We start from the raw sequence: 12,095 nt of genomic DNA on the forward strand, positions 1-12,095 counted from the left end.
TTCTTAGTTGGAATTCACACCAGCTTCCAAAAAATTGCATTTCAGCCCTAAAACTTCCCCAGTTTTCCCCTGGATTTGCATGGGGACCCTCAGAGGTCTAAAATATTAAATTTAACTGGGAAAAATGCACATTTTGACTATTCTAAGGCCTAAAAGAGCCCTGAAATGATGCCCTTAAGGCATCAAAATACAGAATTATCACACTTCCAACTTGGTCATTGCTAGTCCCTTAGCAATGCAGCTTTAAAATCCTACTGAGTATAAAAAGAAGTCATTCCAATAGCGAAATCATCATTGACAAAACCAACCAAGTATTCCGATTCCAGAATTCTCAAACTTTGTATAGATCAGTATTGGACTTAAGGGGTAAAACTACCTTGCTTTGAATATTTCAGAAACATAGCTTAAAAATCTTGTATACTCTTCCATTTGCAGTTTGTCAAGAAAATCTGAGATTGATTTCAAAATCAGATAGGTATTCTTCTTACCATTTTTGGCAATCGATTTCTACCTTTGAACTTTGAGATGTACACTTATTTTTATTGCTACCTTCTATCATTTGACGTGAATCTCGACACTTGCCTTAGGTGAAGAGACTTGGTTACTAAGTGTTAGGTGATTGTCTTTGGCATTCCCTTTTCCGTTTGGTGCGAATCTCGACACTTGACTTAGGAGGAGAGACCCGGTTGCTTAGTCTAGGGTGTCCATTGACCTTTTTTTTTTGGAAGCACTATTCAGGGTAGTCCACTGTCTCTTTTTACTTGAAGAACTTTTGTCTAATTTCTCAATCATTCTCTTCTTATCCTACTGGGGGAAAAATTGGGAGCATTTTCCAACTTCTAAACAATTTCGACAATATTCAAATAAAACCAATTTTGACTCCTATCACTTGCTACTGATTTCTACAAAATTCAATATTCTTTTATCAGTTTCCTCAACCTTTTCTTTTTGGGGATCTCTTTTGGAAAGACTTAAAAATTTCTCAGTAACATTTTTAGTTATGCATATCTAAATGCTTATTTCTTCTTCTTCTTATTATTGTTGTTGTTGTTGTTGTTGTTTCTTTTTCCTCACCCCCTAATTTAAGTGCCATTGTCCCTAATGGCGTAATTAGAATGTTGCAAAGGGACTTGGGCCAAAGGGATCAATCAAGAGGGTTTCCCAAGGAGTTCAAGGTCTACCAACTGGTATCGAATCAAGAAAAGAAGCAAAAACCTAATCCTGAAAACAAAAACAACTGAAAGTTACATTGGGTTGCCTCCCAACCAGTGCTAAGATTAACGTAATCGGCTAGATGCCATTCCCTCTAGATCACTTAAGCCTATCTTCTCAATCTTTCCTCTCTTAGAGATTCCTTCCAAATATGGTTTAAGTCTTTGACCATTGATTTTGAATGTGCTTCCATTCTTTGGATCAACAATTTTAACTGCACCATACAAAAACACTTTTCCCACAATAAACAGCCCGCCCCACCTAGACCTTAATATCATAGCCTAGAATTAAAAAGCCAGACCATTTGATTCGGTTCAAAAGTTTTTCTTGAAATGTTTTTATCATGGAAGGCTTATGTTTTGGTTTTATAAATGTGCAAGCTTTTGTAGGCCTCATTGCACAATTCCTCTAGTTCACTTAATTACAGGGCTCGAAATTTAGCTTGGGTTAAATCTTGATTGAACTTTCTAATGGCCCAATAAGCCCGATGTTCTAACTCGACGGGAAAGTGACATGCTTTACCAACAACCAGCCTATAAGGAGACATTCCAATGAGAGTTTTGTAGGTAGTCTGATAAGCCCAAAGTGCGTCGTCCAGTCTGTCGGACCAATCTTTTCGGTCGGGTCTAATGGACTTTTGCAGAATACTTTTAATTTCCCTATTAGATACTTCCACTTGACCATTTGTTTGGGGATGGTAAGGGGTTGCTATCTTATGGGTGATTCTGTATTTGCGGTGCAAAGCATGGAGTTGTGCATTAGTAAAGTGTGATCCCCCAATCACTGATGATTGCCTGTGGACACCCAAACCTAGAGGAATTATTCTTTTGAACAAATTTCTTGACGTCTTTGTGATCATTCATTCAAGTTGCCACTGCCTCAATCCACTTTGATACATAATCAACGGCCACCAAGATGTATTCGTGACCAGATGATGGCTGGAATGGTCCCATGAAATCATTACCCCAGACATCAAAGATTTTTATAGCTTGAATAGGGTTAAGTGGCATCATGTCTCTACAGAACATATTCTAGACAGATTGGCATCTACTGTGACCAAATTGGTTTCTCTGGGGTTTTTCTTTACATCTATCGTACAACAATTCCTATTCTGTTCTAGGTATGCAGCAGGACTCCGGGACTTACATAGGTCTTCAAACTTTCCTTCCCTTTGAAGAGCTAAGATTTCTTCAGCATTTTCTAAGTATGGGACATTAGAGGTTGTAAGATCTTGGTATTAGGGATGACCTAGGGATTCGTTTCTAGGGTTGACAACCGGTTGACTAAGCATTGAATCATTCTCCCACTGCAGATTAGCTTCCTTGAGCTGAATTACTTGGCTCTCTAATCTTAGATTGACTGTTGCTGAGCTGAGATCAACTGTTGGAGCTATAGAAACATATCATCAAGTGAATCGGTTTGATAAGGCTGAGAGGAGGTTTGACATGGCTGAGCCGGTTAAGTTCTAGGGTAATCAATATACTCATAGTGTGTTTGGGCTTCTGGCCATTGAGAGTGCTCATCTAGCAGTGTGGTTTCTTGGGCTTGGGCACAATAAGCAAAATTGTGTTGGTCTTTCCACCTAGGGTTATATGGACTAAATGATGGGTTAGCATTGGGTTGGAAAAATCCGTTAGTTGCATGGACTTGCTCTAGAATGACTGGTTGACATGGGCCCGCCGTAGGGCTGGTCTTGCACAGATGGAACATGTTGGGAAAGATGACAAGGTTGGGAATGGGCTAAATTGTTGATGAAATGTAAGGACTTGGTCAAATCTTTGGGCCATCCCATTATTCTTATCCAGTTGTTGAGACACATGGTTCCAATCTATTTGTGGCTTAGGTTGAAAGTAGTTTCTCATTGCCCAAACTCCAACCATTGAATTCATTTTATTTTATTTTAATTTAATTTATTTTTTTTTTATATTTTAAAATTTTATATATATATTTTTTATTTTTTTTAAATGCAAGCAATTCAAATACATGACCTACGGGCTGAACTAAGGTTTCCTAAACTAGTGGTTGAACCAATGTGAATCCTCTTAAGTTCACTTGGAATTACACCACTTCCTTTGATTAGCTAGGTAAGAGGTGGGGATGTGGGTGGGCTCCCTTTGCTCTCGCATGGACCTAAATAATTAACCACAAAACTCGCTTAGGCTTAGCCGGTTAACCTCTTTCCTTAGACACCAACCGCCAATTGTGGAAAATAATTATAAGCTTCCCTAAAATTCAGCACACTTTTGAACCAAATGTATAGGGCCCCCTAAAGGATCTTGCTATCCAAATTTTAAATTAAGGTTTAGGGTAAATCACACGTGAAAGGGTAGTTTTTGGGCCAAGGAAGAGTGATGAAATCCCCACCTTATCTTATTTAAATTGGACTGCCCTTAAATGGATTAAAGGAAAAACACAAGAAACAAAATAAATGCAACTAATTACAATGCATGAACAATTATCTTTAATATGCAATTCAGCAATAAAATAATAAAATAAATTAATTCAGCAAAAGGAGCAATTAAAAATGAAAAACCCTAACACATTAACAACTAACAAGATAATTTTAGTGATTAAATAATCCTATATGGTGCATGCTCTAGAGCATATCAAACCCCAAATGTTGGAATGCATATGCAAAAATTTTAAAATATTAATTTGTTTATTTATTTTATATATATATTTTTTTGAAATTCAAAATTATGAAATTTAAATTCAAATTCAAATTCAAATTCAGATTCAAATTAAAATTAAAATTTTAAAATTTAAACTCAAATTCAGAAATTTGAATAATTTCCTAATTATCAATCAATTATTCAATTAAACCACTAATTAAGGGAGCAATTAATTACAACAACAATTAATCACAGAAAACAGAAAAATAGAGGAACTAATTTTGCAAAAAAATTAATACTACAGAAATGAAGATTAAGAAGGGAGTTTTCTATTGTAAAGATTAAACAAAAAAAAAACATGAGTAAAGCAAGAAAAATCTAAGAAATGAAATGAGTTTCTAATCTGAAAACAAAGAAAAAAAAAAACAGAGAACCTAGCGATCCTATAAAAAATAGTTCTAAGAATGAAACAAAAAATAATGAGAATAAAACATATCATATTTTTATCCCCAAATATTCAGTATTTTATACTTAATTGATGGGGTGCTTCTAACATTTGCAAGCCAACAATCCAAGCCAATAATTTTGAGATCAAGCCTGCAATCATCCAAATGATCCAAACGAGTATTCAGTTTAGTGGGTTGCCGAGTGATGATTCTAATGTACATATTGTTAACTTCTTAGAAATATGTGACACATTCAAGCATAATGGAGTTAGCGATGATGCTATTAGGCTTAGGTTTTTTCCATTCTCATTACGTGATAGTGCTAAGGATTGGCTTAACTCACTCCCTGCAGGAAGTATCACTACTTGGAATGACTTGACTCAAAAATTTTTGGCTAAGTATTTCCCTCCATCTAAAACAACAAAATTGATCAATGATATCATTGCTTTTGTTCAATTAGAGAGGGAATCTTTGTATGAGGCATGGAAACGATTTAAAGAGATGCTTAGGAAGTGTCCTCACCATGGAATACCAGTTTGGCATCAAATTCAAACTTTTTATAATGGTATTACTCCATCTAATCGCTCCATTATTGATGTAGCTGCAGGTGGCACAATCATGAGGAAAACTCCAGAGGAAGCCTATGATCTCGTGGAAGAAATGGTATCAAATAGCTACCAATGGAATAATGACCGAGCTGATCAAAAGGGAGTACACCATATAGATTCTTTTGCAGCTTTATCTACTCAACTTGCTAGTTTGGATACAAAATTAGATAATCTTAATGTCGCAACAATAAATGCATCATCTAGCAATCCATGTGATCTTTGTGGTCAATTAGGACATATTAATTCTAACTGTTTGGTAGGTAATCCTTTTGCTCCACATGAAAGTGCTAATTTTATTTCTCATGGTGGCAGGCCGAATTTCAACCCCTATTTGAACACATACAACCCAGGGTGGAGGAGTCATCCGAATTTTTCGTGGAACAACATGGGATTTCAACAACAACCACCCCCACAAGAAAAGAAGGGTAATTTAGAAGAAATGATTTCTAAGTTCATTAATGTTGCTGAAGCAAAATTCCAAGAACATGAAAAGAGATTCTTAAATCAAGAAGCATCAATTAAGAACTTAGAAGTCCAAGTGGGGTAGATTGTGAATATATTGTCAGAAAGAAGAGAGGGACGACTGCCTAACAATACAGAGAAGAACCCAAGGGAGCAAGTGAATGCCGTTGATTTAATAAGTGGAAAGACTATTGGCGAGACCTAGAATGATGATTAAAAAGCTGAAGTGGCCGATTCACAAAAGGAGACCGAAGGGAGTACGCCTAAACTGAATTTAGATGTTATTAAACTTCCTCTCCCCTACCCTAGAAGAGTTTTGAAAGCTAATTTGGATAAACAATTTGAGAAATTTTTAGAAGTGTTTAAAAAAAATACATATTAACATCCCTCTTCTTGATGTATTGTCACAGATGCCAAAATATGCCAAATTTCTAAAGGAGGTGATGTCAAATAGAAGGAAATGGGAAGAATGTGAGTTGGTGAAATTAAACGAAAAATACTCAGCTATTCTCCAAAATAAGTTGCCCCCAATGCTTAAGGATCCAAGGAATTTTTCTATACCTTGCACCATAGGAAATACTGAATTTGAAAAAGCTTTATGTGATTTAGGTGCCAGTATAAATCTAATGCCATATTCTATTTTTGAAAAACTTAGATTGCATGAACTAACATCTACTACTATTACCCTGCAATTAGCTTATAGAAGCATTAAATATCATAGGGGAATAGTAGAAGATGTTTTAGTCAAAGTGGGCAATTTTATTATTCTTGTTGATTTCATTGTGTTGGACATGGAAGAAGATAAGACAATGCCTTTGATTCTAGGAAGACATTTTCTTGCTACTGGTAATGCTTTAATTGATGTGCAAAAATGTCTACTTACTTTTAGAATCAATGGTGAAGAAGTCATATTTAGTGTATTTAAAACCATAAAATATTCCAACACAATTGAACATGTAATATATGCAATCGATTGCATTGATGTTTGGGCAGCTGAATTTAACGCATCTAAATTAGATGATCCTTTGGAAAGTTGCATTCTTAATTCTTGTAAAAATGTACAGGTCTTGGATGAAGAAATTAAGGAGGTTTTGAATTGTTTGGAGGACGGTCAAGAAGGACGGTCAAGATGGGTTCGAGCCAAGACAAGGTAATGCTCATTATATTATGTTGCCGGTTTTTAATAAGAGACTGTTACCCTCTATTTTGCAGGCCCCTATTCCAGATTTGAACCCACCCATGATGGATGAAAGGGGAGCACACCGAAAGCTGCAACCAGGAGAGTTAGAGGATCCGATTCATCATTATTAAAAATAGGGAAGTTTGTTTTTCCTTTTTCATTTTGTTTTTACATTTCTAGTTTAGTTTTTTTGCCCTTTCTTTGCATTTAACTTCGCATTGGGGACAATGTATGTTTTAAGTGTGGGGGAGGGGATTAGGATTTAGGTTGTGTTCTAAAATTTGATTTAAGTCATGTTTTTCTGCATTTAAAAAAAACTCAACTCTTTTGAAATCAATTGAAATAATATTTTGGGAAAATTCTTGTGAACTGAGTAAAGAAATATGATCAGGGAGCACAAAATGCACCTACCAACCAAGCAATTCAATTGGTAGGATGGAGCATAAAATGCACCTACCAACCAAGCAATTCAATAATAGGATGGAGCATAAAATGCACCTATTGACCAAGTAATCCCAACAGTGGGATGGAGCATAAAATGCACCCACTAACTAAGTCCTAAAAGTGAGATGGAGCATAAAATGCACTCATTTCCACAAATGAGAGAAAAAAAAAAGAAAAAAAGAGAGCAAGTAAAAATGTTTTCCCTATTTTACTACCCGGTTTGTAGTAGTAAAGAAGGGATTGGCTGATAGATGAGTTGAGTATAACTTGGTTGTGTTGACTTAATAGTTCGCAATAACCGACCTAGGATATTTATGGAAAAATATGAAGGAGAGTTGAGTTTACAAATCGGTAGGATAGTTAGTTTGTTCTTGTTTTATTTTTGCTTGAATTTTGTCTTGCCCGGGGACGGGCAAGGTTTAAGTGTGGGGGGATTTGATGAGAATAAAAATTATCATATTTTTATCCAAAAATATTCAGTCTTTTATACTTAATTAGTATTTAATTGGACTCATTATTCTTGTATTTCGATTCAGGGCATGAAAGAAGGTGTCAGGAGAAAAACAAGACTAATCGGGTAATTTTACCTAGTTTCGGCACTACGAGATGATTTGGGCACAACTCTCCCATCCAGAATCCGATTGAGAAGATTCAAGATGCATTGGAAAGATAATGGAGAACTCCACAAGTTTCATGTTTTAGGTTTTAACAGATTCGATTTGAATCGAGTTCAAAATTGGGCCTGAAGTCGAAGTAAATTCGTAGTAAAGCCCAGTTCATAGTTAAAGCCCAATTCGCATAAAAGCCTTGTAGCAACCCAATTTATTAAAGAAGTCCAACTCGAATTCGAGAATAAAGAGTCCTATCAGATTTAAATTTCAATTGTAATTCTAGAAAGATAAAAGATTGAGATTACTAGATAGGATTAGATCTAATTAGGACTTTCTATTTTTAAGAAAGAACTCCTAAGAGGAGTTGGACACAACCCCTCCTCCTAAAGCTATAGAAGGGGGGGGGGGGGGGGACTAGCTTTAGGCATCAAGCATTCAAGCTCTCTTTCTGTAGCAATCAAGAAGACAATCAAGAAAGCTTCAAGAAGGAGATTAACAAGGCAAGAAGGCTTCAAGAAGGAGGTGGCGGCAAGGAGAAGACAAAATCTCAGCTTCAAGGGCGATGTCATGAGTTCTTTCTTACCCCTTGTTTATTTTATTTCCTTTATCATGAATTAATTTATTTGTAGCTAGGGTTGTGGGAAGCCTAACCACGACAATGAATTGATTTTTATTCTGATTTATCCAAGATTGTTATTTTCATATTGTCTATGAGTTATTATGCATAATGCGATTAAGAACTTGGCCACCTCTTAATTGATTTGGTTTATGTGAATGAATCGAGAGAGAAATTCACATAATCGACTGAATAATTCATAGTGTGAATTGAATGCTATATAGAGATATATATACATGATTCATATGATGATATAAGTTTTTCATAGAACTTAGTGCATTTCTATCATGAGAACTCTAGTCGAGAGATCGAAGGGTTACTTGATAGAGGTAGATTTGATATATCCTGAGAGGGGATATTAAATATTTTTGGAAAAACTTCAGCTTATGAAAATAATAAATTATCTTGTTAATCTAATAAATTGATATCCATTGGAATGGTTAGGTGGACCAACAATCGTAGCGCTTCCAATTAGATCGTTGTAAGTTTTGTTATTGATTGCCCTTATTTTTATTTCTTTTTCTTCTATTCTTAATTTTCAGTAGTTCTTATTGTTAGATCTGAAATTCGGTTGTCCAAATAATTAAGGAAGGCTATAGTTCTAATACTTATTTTGTTAAATCCTCGTGGGAAAGGTATCTTTATACTACTTGATAACTAGTGCACTTGGTAGGGTTATATAATTATAGCTATCAATAATCCTAGAAAAAAACAAATCGTATCTATCAAGAAATAAAAATAATTAACTAAGAATTTGAAAACACTACTTTACCAAAAAAAAAAATCGAAAATAAAAACAAAAAAACAGGATTAAATTGGGATGACTACACCTGAATCGCAACCCCAATTTCTCTTCTCTTTTATTCAACAGTCCCACAACACTCCGATACCCGACATTTTGCTATTACGTCTTGCAAAATCAAAGAGAAACAAGAATTAAAATGAGATTATAGATCAAGTAATCAAACAAAAATAAGAAAATAATAATGAAATAGATTCAAACAAAGCAAATAAATTTTTTTCTCCATTGCTTCCTCAGCAACGACGCCAAAAACTTGGTGTGTCCGGAAGTGTGTCATTAACCAATTTGGAGCACCAGTTTCATTATTTATAAATTTTCCGGTTCTGAAAATAACTACAAAACACAGTTAGTGGTGAGAAAGGGGTCGTATCCACTGCGAGGCGAGGGAAAAATTGTTACGTACTTCAATCCAGACAAAAGAACAAGATTTGAGATTGTAGAAACACAAAATTTAATTAATTGAACCGGAATCCATTAAAATAAAATTCTAACAATGCTGAAAGTAAAAATTGAAGAAAAATAAATAAATAACAAAAATAAAAAACTAAATAAAAAAATCTGCAACTTAGCCAGAGGTAGTAGTCTCCGGATCTATCCTTTGACCCTCGAACTCCTTGAGCTGGGCCTTCTATCTTACTTGGCTGAATTTCAGATCTACAGAAGGGAAGACAAAATTTAAATTTGATAAAAATAAATTGTAGAAATAAAATAAAAACTAGAAATTAAAGAACGGAATATAAAAGCATCCGTAAAAAGTAAATCTAAAACTATGGGAAACTGGTTAGGATCCGGATCCAGAGGTGGCAGTAGTGGCTTGGCGAATTATAAGCAGGAACCCCTCCTCTTGCTTGGGCATTCTCCTCTTCCTCTACCCTTGAACTTCTCAAGAACAGGATTCCGTCTTACTTGGGGGCAGAATCCAACCTAAAAGAAAATAAAGAAAACAAAAGGGATGGTTGAATAAATCTAGTGGCAGTAGTTGCAGAATGGCAAGCATCCGTAAAAAGTAAATCTAAAACTATGGGAAACTGGTTAGGATCCGGATCCAGAGGTGGCAGTAGTGGCTTGGCGAATTGCAAACCGGAACCCCTCCTCTTGCTTGGGCGTTCTCCTCTTCCTCTACCCTTGAACTTTTCAAGAACAGGATTCCGCCTTACTTGGGGGCAGAATCCAACCTAAAAGAAAATAAAGAAAACAAAAGGGATGGTTGATCAAATCCAGTGGTAGTAGTTGCAGAATGACTGGACTGTTTGCAAGAACCTCTCCTGAAAAGATCTAGGCATCCTTCCCTTCTACAGCCCTTGAACTCCTCAAGAAACCTTAGCCTTGTGAACTGTGTGAATTGACCATCCCCTTCTCAAGGGCCCCTTGGGTCCTTTTTACAAAGAAGGGTGGACATAATTGGGATTAGAGAGGAAGAGATGGGCAACTCTTGGGTTTATGCAAAAATATGGGCACCCTAGGGTTTGAGAATGGAGAGTTAGGATTGTTCTAAGGAAGTCCTAAGGCTGAAAAGAATAGGAAAGGGAGCCCAATATTATGTAGGGCTGAGATTTAGGCACCCAGAATGGAGAGTGCAGATTTGGATGCCTATAGCTGGAGAAAGGTGATTGGCCTGTGCGATGTAGTGCCCTAAGGTGATTGGTTAAGGTTTAAGGAATGAGGTGTAAGGCTAGGATGTTGTATAGGGAGAGATCTAAGGGTATGAGGGGCTGCTAAGGCTTGGATGGTAGAGATTAGAGGTTAGGAGAGAGTAGAGGGTGGAGATTTGATAGCCTAGGGTGGCTAGGGTTTGTTAGAGGTGAAAAGAATGAGTGGGAGGCGCCCTAGGTTTGCTAAGGAGAGGGAGTATGCTAATATAGTAGGAGGGGCGCCTATCTGGGTTTGGCAGATAGGAGGCACCCTCTTGTGCTCAGTTTTGCACAGAAACACCCATCTCTCAGTTGGAACTCACACCAGCTTCTCAAAAACTGCATTTCATCCTTGAAATTTCTCCAGTTTTCCCCAGAGTTTGCATAGGAACCCTTAGAGATCACAATATTGAATTTAACTGGGGAAAGGAAACATTTTGACTATTTTAAAGCCTAAAATACCCTTGAAATAATGCCCATAAGACATCAAAATACAGAGTTATCAACTATCTTGAACCAGACCCGACCCGTTGACAACACTAAATATTGGGCTCAAGGGGAGAGAATAATTTGTTAGTAAATTATTTCTAAATAAATAAATAATTGAGTAAAATAAATAAATAAATGTTTATTGAAATCTAACTCTTAATGTCGCATCTCTTTTATTCTATTGATTTATTTTATTAAAATAAATAATTTATTTAATTTTATTAAATAAATAAATATTTAGATAATAATAATAATAATAAATAAATAAATAAATGAATAAATAAAAGTTGAGATAGAGAATAGGAGAGAGAGAGAGAGAGCTGAGAAAGAAGAGGAATGACATTTTATTTATAGGATGTCATAATCATAAATAATTGTGTGTGGCACTACTATATTTATCTTATATGTGGCGTTGCTGTAATTTTAGATATTATAGAGGCAATTATATAGGGAGCTTTGTCTTATATGTAGCTAAATAATTTACTTAACCATTAAATATTTGGGATTATTGAAAACATCATTATAAATTCAAAACTTTCATGACATCAAATCTAAACCAAAAGAATAGGATTTCTTTTATTTTATTAGGAAACTTTATAAGATCATAACACTTATAAAGGGAACTTGATAATTAATTAAAAATCATATTGCACATTTAAATGAAGACAAGATTTAAGAAATCCCTGGTATACCATGAGAATAGACTACCAACAGGAACTAATAGACAAGATGCATATGCGGAGAGATGTCGCCATTTTGATATATCAGGATTGTAAGATAAGATCATACAATCAAACTCATAATAGATTTTTGGCAGAAACCCATGGAATGTTGGGTTTGAACTCTTATCTATATTTATTACATAGTTCCACATGGTTACATACACAACATGATGGATAATAATAGTTGCTCCTACAACTCCATATGGTATAACAGAAGTTTATACCAAATCAAAATTCTTTAATATACATTATTGTTTTTC

The 12,095-nt window shown here is 35.4% G+C and overlaps 1 non-coding gene across 1 annotated transcript; it reads right to left on the reverse strand.

Annotated features, from left to right (window-relative positions):
• Window positions 1–4,693: 4,693 nt before the first annotated feature.
• Window positions 4,694–4,800, reverse strand: LOC148804471 (small nucleolar RNA R71). The gene has a single exon (XR_016081697.1). It is a non-coding gene; the product is annotated as a small nucleolar RNA R71 (small nucleolar RNA).
• Window positions 4,801–12,095: the final 7,295 nt, after the last annotated feature.

Source organism: Nelumbo nucifera, chromosome 1 (assembly GCF_055504915.1).
Source record: "Nelumbo nucifera cultivar China Antique chromosome 1, China Antique-T2T, whole genome shotgun sequence".
In the NCBI taxonomy this organism is placed as follows: domain Eukaryota; kingdom Viridiplantae; phylum Streptophyta; class Magnoliopsida; order Proteales; family Nelumbonaceae; genus Nelumbo; species Nelumbo nucifera.